Below are 7,862 nucleotides of genomic sequence, written 5' to 3'. Positions count from 1 at the left end.
CGCGATCGTTCATGTCAGGACTCTGCCTTGAAGTCTTGTTAAATTTGTATTTTGTCATGGTGGCAGAGTTCTGGCAGTCCCTGGCCTTGTGTGGAGGTTCATGCCTTGTTTTTGTGTTTGGGCATGTACCTCCGGTGTCTTGTCATTTGTCCCCGCTCCCTCGTCCTCCTGCTTATTGTTAATTATCACTTATTCCTTTCACCTGTTCCCTGCTCGTTATCTTGTTTGGTTTATTCTATTTAATGTCAGTGTATCTTTAGTTCTGTGCAGGATCATTGTGTTGTGTCGTGTTCTCGTGTTCCACGTCTTTCAGAGTCTAGTTACCCAGTCAAGTTGTGAAGTTATCTGTCAGTTTAGTGTTTCATGTTGTGTACCCCCTCGTGGGTTTTGTTTTGTTAGTGTCTAAAAATAAAGTGTTTTCTGTTCTTCCCCGACATCATCTGCTCTTGGGTTCATTTGTCTGCCAAACCCTCACAGAATGATCCTGCCTACACTGAACCCAGCGACGGTGTCGGGGTCCGTCGCAGCGCCTCCAGTCACGGTACTGCTGCCCATTGCTGTGCGTCCAGCCCCTTGCTGGTTGACAGAGGGGGAACGCACAGCACTCTTCAGTGCGCTCTTGAGAGCCGTCGCCAAGCCGGAGCCCGCGCAGCCAGAGCCGGAGCCCGCGCATCCCGCGCAGCCAGAGCCGGAGCCCGCGCATCCCGCGCAGCCAGGGCCGGAGCCCGCGCATCCCGCGCAGCCAGGGCCGGAGCCCGCGCATCCCGCGCAGCCAGGGCCGGAGCCCGCGCATCCCGCGCAGCCAGGGCCGGAGCCCACGCATCCCGCGCAGCCAGGGCCGGAGCCCGCGCATCCCGCGCAGCCAGGGCCGGAGCCCGCGCATCCCGCGCAGCCAGGGCCGGAGCCCGCGCATCCCGCGCAGCCAGGGCCGGAGCCCGCGCATCCCGCGCAGCCAGGGCCGGAGCCCGCGCATCCCGCGCAGCCAGGGCCGGAGCCCGCGCAGCCAGAGCCGGTGCCCGCGCAGTCCGCGCAGCCAAGGTCTACGCAGTCCCAGCTGCGTCCTCACCCCAAACCCCCGTGGACTGTCTTGTATTAGTATTTTGTGGACTTCAGTGTGTTGATAAGTTTTGTTTTGCACCTTTTGTTATTTTATAGTCTGATGTGTTCATAGTCTTGTCATGTATATTATCTGTCATGTTCTTGTCTTGTGTGTTCCCTTTTTGGACGCCAGGTGGCGTCCTTTGAGAGAGGGCTACTGTCAGGACTCTGCCTTGAAGTCTTGTTAAATTTGTATTTTGTCATGGTGGCAGAGTTCTGGCAGTCCCTGGCCTTGTGTGGAGGTTCATGCCTTGTTTTTGTGTTTGGGCATGTACCTCCGGTGTCTTGTCATTTGTCCCCGCTCCCTCGTCCTCCTGCTTATTGTTAATTATCACTTATTCCTTTCACCTGTTCCCTGCTCGTTATCTTGTTTGGTTTATTCTATTTAATGTCAGTGTATCTTTAGTTCTGTGCAGGATCATTGTGTTGTGTCGTGTTCTCGTGTTCCACGTCTTTCAGAGTCTAGTTACCCAGTCAAGTTGTGAAGTTATCTGTCAGTTTAGTGTTTCATGTTGTGTACCCCCTCGTGGGTTTTGTTTTGTTAGTGTCTAAAAATAAAGTGTTTTCTGTTCTTCCCCGACATCGTCTGCTCTTGGGTTCATTTGTCTGCCAAACCCTCACAGTTCAGGGAGGAAACTGAACAATGGAATACGTTTTTTCAGCTTTTATTCGTGGAAAAAACAAAGGAAGCCAGTGCAGGAGCTGACGAAAAGACGCCGGATCGCGTGGTTTCCCTGCTGCAATCAGGAGAAAAACGTTTACTTTTCAAAAAAATCCCAGCATCAGCGAGAGTGTGTTCGCTGCATTTTCAGTCATTCAGTAATTTGTGATTAATAAAAGCAGAACCACTTAAATTGTCTTGTTTTTATGCTAACACTGTCAAACTAACTTGTAAATGTAAGTTATTGATTGATTCATTCATTCCTTTCTGATCACCCTAAACACATGAGTTATAAAAATAAATATTTAGACAATTTTGACGATTGTAACACGTATTTTTTATTAAATGCAACTGCTCAAACCCACTGCTTGTGACTCTTTAAATAACAACGTTAGCTAAATATTTAGCATTTTGTTTGTTTTAATAACTTGGCCAAAACAGAAGTTCCATCTTATGAACATGTGTTGATTCATCGCACAGAATACAATGGAGAAATTATTTTATAGAATCATTAAGATACATAGGTATTAACACATTGTCAGTAAATAGCCGGTTTGCCAACCATAAGACTCCAAAAGAAGAAGTGTCACCTTACTATAAGCTTGAAGGGATTTATAGTTCTTAAACTCCTGCAAAGTGTAAATAAAGTCCTGCAAAAACAAGGTAATTGACCAGATATGTAAGCGGATGTAGTGCGTCTGGATCCGTAATCCAGTCTTGGGCTGCTAAATCATATGGATCTATGTTGTTTATTTGTCCAAATAAAGCTTTTTGGCAGTAGCATTTAGTTTCTCCCTATAGGGTCCCTTCTCTTTTTCTTTCAACTTCTCGATTTCTTCCGTTCTTCTTCAATTTTACCTAGTTTTAGCTTAACATGCCCACAATTAAATGGCATAGTGGTCGGCGGTGCCTCTAAACATTGCGCCCATGTCCCATAATGCAACACTGCGGTGACGTACATTAATATTCCCTATACCAAAGAGTATAGAAGCCCAAGAGGCGAAACTCAATAGAACGCTCCATAGCAACAGTTGCCCCCATGACGTGACGGCGCGGCCGCCATTATGGACTGAAAACTGAAGGAAAACGCCGAAAAATAATGAGAGTCAATGGCACTGAACCAACTTAACATAACAAAAACTTGGCATAACTTATTTTTTTTCTGGTCGTCATATCTAAATACGAAAACAACGTGGTTATGCATGGCCTAATTATCCTTAGGAAAATAGTATTTTGGGACAAAATATTACTATAAAAGTACGATAAGACTACTATAGAAATACTATAGCGGCTCTAGGATATTATAGAGGTATTACAGAACATACCATACTTCTGTGATGTTCTAATACCTCTATAATATTTTAAAGCTGCTATAGTATTTCTATAGTAGTCTTATCGTACTTCTATAGTATGTCCCAAATTACTATAGTATTCCTATAAGATTACTATACTATTTTGTCCAAAAATACTATAAGATTCTTTTTCGTAAGGGTATGTCCCCCACCGAATCGGCTTCATTAGCCTACCACTTACGATTTGCAAAGATACAATTATAAAATTACTGCAAACCTTCAATCTATCAATATTTACTGTATGTTATATTATGCATTTTCCTTGTTATATGAATAACAGAAATTCATGAAATAATATATAGGCAGACACACAGTAATAAGATATTTATTCAAATGTTGATTTTGAAATGAGTGAACATCACCATATATATGATTTGGAAAAATAAATAACTAAAATTATAAATGAACATTTATTAAGAGTTAATCTTTTACATAGAATATCACAAAAATATTAACAAGTTTCTGGTGGACTGATAATTTTTGCAATTTATTGCAGAACACTGCTTGCGTTTTAACCACTTGCTCATCTTCACAGTTGTGAGGCGCGCTAACGATTTCAGCAGCTTACAGTCCATAATGGCGGCCGTGGCTCCACAGCGCCATCTACAGACTGTTACCCATAACACAACAGAGTTTCGCCTCTTGGGCTTCTATACTCTTTGCCTCAGAGCCGGCCCTAGACCTTCGGGGGCCCTAAGCACAATTTGGTCGGGGGCCCATTTGTCCAAAGTAAGGCCTAAAGAAAAGAAATGACTACCTTATAGCTATACTGTACATATTATATCTACTATGTTATTTTTTTTATTTTGTCTTTTAAATTATGTTTTTTAATTATTCTATGTATACTGTATGTTAATTATCTTTTTTACGCTGCTGGTCCTGAGTACGTTCTGATGTGGCAACATGTAGCCTACAAAAAAAGACCTTGGGGTGGTCCCGGACAGGGATTATCTTAAAGGGGACATAGAATGATTGAACAGGGTATTTATCCTTGTTCTGTGATGTGACATGTAAACAAAAATGTTTTTGTTTGGGTCTGTAATGCCTTAGAAGCTTCCTAAAAACCTCTCTCAAATAGCTCTATTAGGGTGGGGGAATTTTGGTGGTTTTGCACCTATTTGGCTCCCCCTACTGGCTTAACTTGCAATCTCATTACTGATTGGCTGACTTTGATGCCACTCTAAAAATGTAGCCAATTATTTTAAAGTGTAGGGGCAGGGAGATGCCTGTGATGTCATAAGCATCAGTTTTTCAGGTAGACTACCATTATTCAACAAAGACAAGGTAAAAATGGTTTTTCATTCTCTGTCCCCTTTAAGCCAGGACTCTGCCTTAGTTTAATTAGAAAACATAACCAATTTTTACAAACATGCCTTACTAAAAACATTATTTGTGTGCATTTTGAGGCAAAACAAAGGGCACTGGTGTATTTTAAGATATGTCAGTGCAAGCTTTTTTCAATTTGGACAGCTCTTAGCCTACTTTTATTTTAGTCCATGACTAGTTTAATTTCTGTCAGGGAAACTGCCCCCTTGAGATCTTGATTTGAGTTCCATGTTTGATGTCTAACAGGAAAAATATAATACCACTGACTGAACTGAATAGCAGTGCAGTGCAACGAACACACCCTGATGAACTTGCTGAATAAAAAGACTGATAAAGTTATTTTCACTGACCATCAAAGAAACATCTTTAATTGACACCAGAGTTTAAGAGGCACAAACAACAGCCTATATATAATTTGAATGAAATAGAATAACATTTAAATAAAATATTATATAAAATAATAAATAGAACACTTAAATGTTTACATTTTTCAAATAAACAACATTAACCATAACATCTAAAACACCACAAACAAGAAAAGTAGCTAACATTCGCTATAACAACCGCCTAACTATATATTATCTCTTACGTAAATAGCTTAACAAAAGTTAATAGGCTTGTTTGATATGAGCTAAATCTGCGCATAACCGATCACCGGTGATCAGCGCGAGATGCGTTTTTCAACTTGTTCTTGACTTATGACATTCATATTTTTTATTAATTCCTTTAAACTTTTGTATTGGTGTTGGATTAGTTGTACTGTGAGCTGTTTATATTTTACACAAAAACGAATTTAGACTTAGATTACATCCCAACATTTACTAAGTAGCCTTCCAGTAATGAACATCTCACCTTTGTTGATTCTCCTTATAAACATCTTAATGTAAATGCATTTGTTGGTATTTCAGTTGCATCTATTTAATCCGCGATAAAATGCGTGAACGCGATCTCTTCCATTGCTGATGTTTGCAGTCCACAACAAAGCGAGATTCATGAAGCGTCCGGCTGGCCTACAGTTTTTTCACTCCTCACCTTACTGCAGCCATCTGCGCTCCTCTAAATTCCAGGCAAGGCAAGCTGCATCTCAAACAAGCGTCTGACAGACAATGATCAGGTGATGAGTGACATCATAGGGTCAGTCAGGGTCAAGATTAGCGGGGAACTCGCCATAATAAAGAACTAAATAAAAACAACTGTGCTTATTATGATGCCCGATAAAGAGTGCTGTAGATTCATTTCTTTTTATTTATTTTATGTTACTTTTGATGTATAATTTTTTTTCAACCACTAGCTGGCAGTGACTCTATGGGACCCTCTGCTGGCCACGGGGCCCTTTGCGATCGCAAGGGTTGTTTAATGGCTGGGCCGGCTCTGCTTTGCCTATACCTATTGATGTTTGTATATGTGGTACTAGTTAAATAAAAGATATGCAAACGGAAGACCCCCCATTTAAATTTTGAGTGTTATATATATACATATTTTTTTTCAGAAGAATAAGAACATGATAAAAAGGTAAATTGCCTGAACTGAATTTCTTAAAGTACTTCAGGGACACACTTTTCATTGTAAAAGAGTTCTGCAGTAGCAATATATTTGTATGTGTGTGCATAGGCGGTCTACATCATACAGACAGCTAGGGGGAGCTCTCGCATAGGTCTGCTTAGTAGTAGTAGCGCTTATATACACAAGTTAATGCAGAGAGCAGAAAACAGTGGCTGTTTCTCAATATGCGTTCTTCAGCGATCTTGCGTCCTCGTGTCCTCGCTCTACGTCATCATTAACGGTCGATGTGCATTCCAATTCTCAAGAACGCAAGGACAGAGGACGCATGAAAATACCCGGATGTGTTCTTGATATCGAGGATGCATCGAGTGCAGACTTGCTGAAATCGCTTTACGCCCCAGAAGTCATTGCGGCAAAACTTCCGAGTTCGTTCTTCCAAGGTCGCCTGGCAAGACCGATCTCCACGAGGACGCAAGTCCGTTCTTTGCGTTCTTGGAATTGAGAAACAGCCAGTGATTCGAGATGCTCCGGGAGAAATTAATCTATCTTGTTTAATATTCTTTGCAGGTAAGATTTATTCGAGTATATAACAAGTTAAAGGTGTCTTTGAATGGTTGTCATTAGTGTTTAACGTTCTGAGTGAGTTTTGAACAACAAAACTGTATTTTAAGTACTCGTGAATGTAATACGAACTGAAGTAACTATCTTGAAAGTTCCTTTTAAAAACAAAGATTGCTATTTCACAGAGAGAAAAAATGCAATTATGTTGTTACTTGAATTTTGATGGTAAACATCTATTTGACAGTACCGTGAGTTCAGTAATGCACACGGAGTTCGCGGGTGTCCGCCATTTTGTTTTCAAGTGAATGTTGCCATGGTGATAGTGTTAATAATTGAATTGTAAATGAGATCATATGTTTGCGTATGAAACAAGAGTAAAGAAATATGACAGGAAATAACTCATATGATGTTGAGGTTGTTTTGAGCATATAATTAGTGCTTAAATAGACAATTTATGGTTTCTAAAAGAATCTTTAAAAGACAAAAGATAATCTAATGTGAAATGATAATCTAATGTGAATACTGTGAGTCTAAAGAAATGTTAATGTTACTTTTTGGGGTAATTGAGTATGTTCATATGCCTACTTTGGGAAGTTATTTCAATGAGGAGTTCTCTATATATGAGGACATTCTAGTCAAGCTCAAGTTATGTAAAAATATACTTTCTGCTCAGTTGCCATTGTTCTCTTTAGCCAGTAAACTATAGATTTAAAACAGTAAGTCTTAAATAAATGCAATGTCTTAAAATTAAACACTTGTTAATTGAGCTTATTGTCTCTCCTTTTTCAGACTACTATTAGGCTGAATCAAAACCTGCCAGACTAAAGTTGATTTTGCGTGAGAAAGATGTTGAAAACTCTGAATCATCTTGGCATTCTTCAATGAGTAATTGTTCCATTTTTACGCAAATAGTGTACACTATGAATGCTGTGAATAAACATATATTTAAATATATTTATTACATTTTTGACTGTTTTAATCAGCTTTTATTTAATTGGAAACATTTATTTCAAAAAAATAATTTTGGATATGTTATCAGCTGAAGTCATCTATTCCCAAAATAGCACTCTTTAAGTTAACTAATTATAAACAAACTTGAGGTATACTGGTCACTGGTCTAGGGCTGGGCCGGTTTGGATTTTTTTCTTACCGGGGTCGGTAATTAACAAATTCCCACGGTTTTGCGGTTTATTGGCAAGACAACGAGTTAAATAACATGCATGAATTATTTATGTTCAATAAACAACATGTGCAAATTACTTAAGGAACATGTAAAGTGAATATTATTTCCTTCCACATTTCTTCAATTTCAACATTCAACAACTTGAACAATTAATATTATCAGTTAAAAAAAATGTTAA

At 39.7% G+C, this 7,862-nt stretch overlaps 1 long non-coding RNA gene across 1 annotated transcript; it reads left to right on the top strand.

Moving 5' to 3' along the window:
- Positions 1 to 5,935: 5,935 nt before the first annotated feature.
- LOC141362927 (uncharacterized) lies at positions 5,936 to 7,455 on the top strand. Its single transcript, XR_012368490.1, has 2 exons — positions 5,936 to 6,507; positions 7,291 to 7,455. It is a non-coding gene; the product is annotated as an uncharacterized lncRNA (long non-coding RNA).
- Positions 7,456 to 7,862: the final 407 nt, after the last annotated feature.

The sequence above is a fragment of the Misgurnus anguillicaudatus genome, unplaced genomic scaffold (assembly GCF_027580225.2).
Source record: "Misgurnus anguillicaudatus unplaced genomic scaffold, ASM2758022v2 HiC_scaffold_29, whole genome shotgun sequence".
Lineage (NCBI taxonomy): Eukaryota > Metazoa > Chordata > Actinopteri > Cypriniformes > Cobitidae > Misgurnus > Misgurnus anguillicaudatus.
Note: the sequence above shows the minus strand (reverse complement) of the source record. Positions and strands in the feature narration are given on the sequence as shown.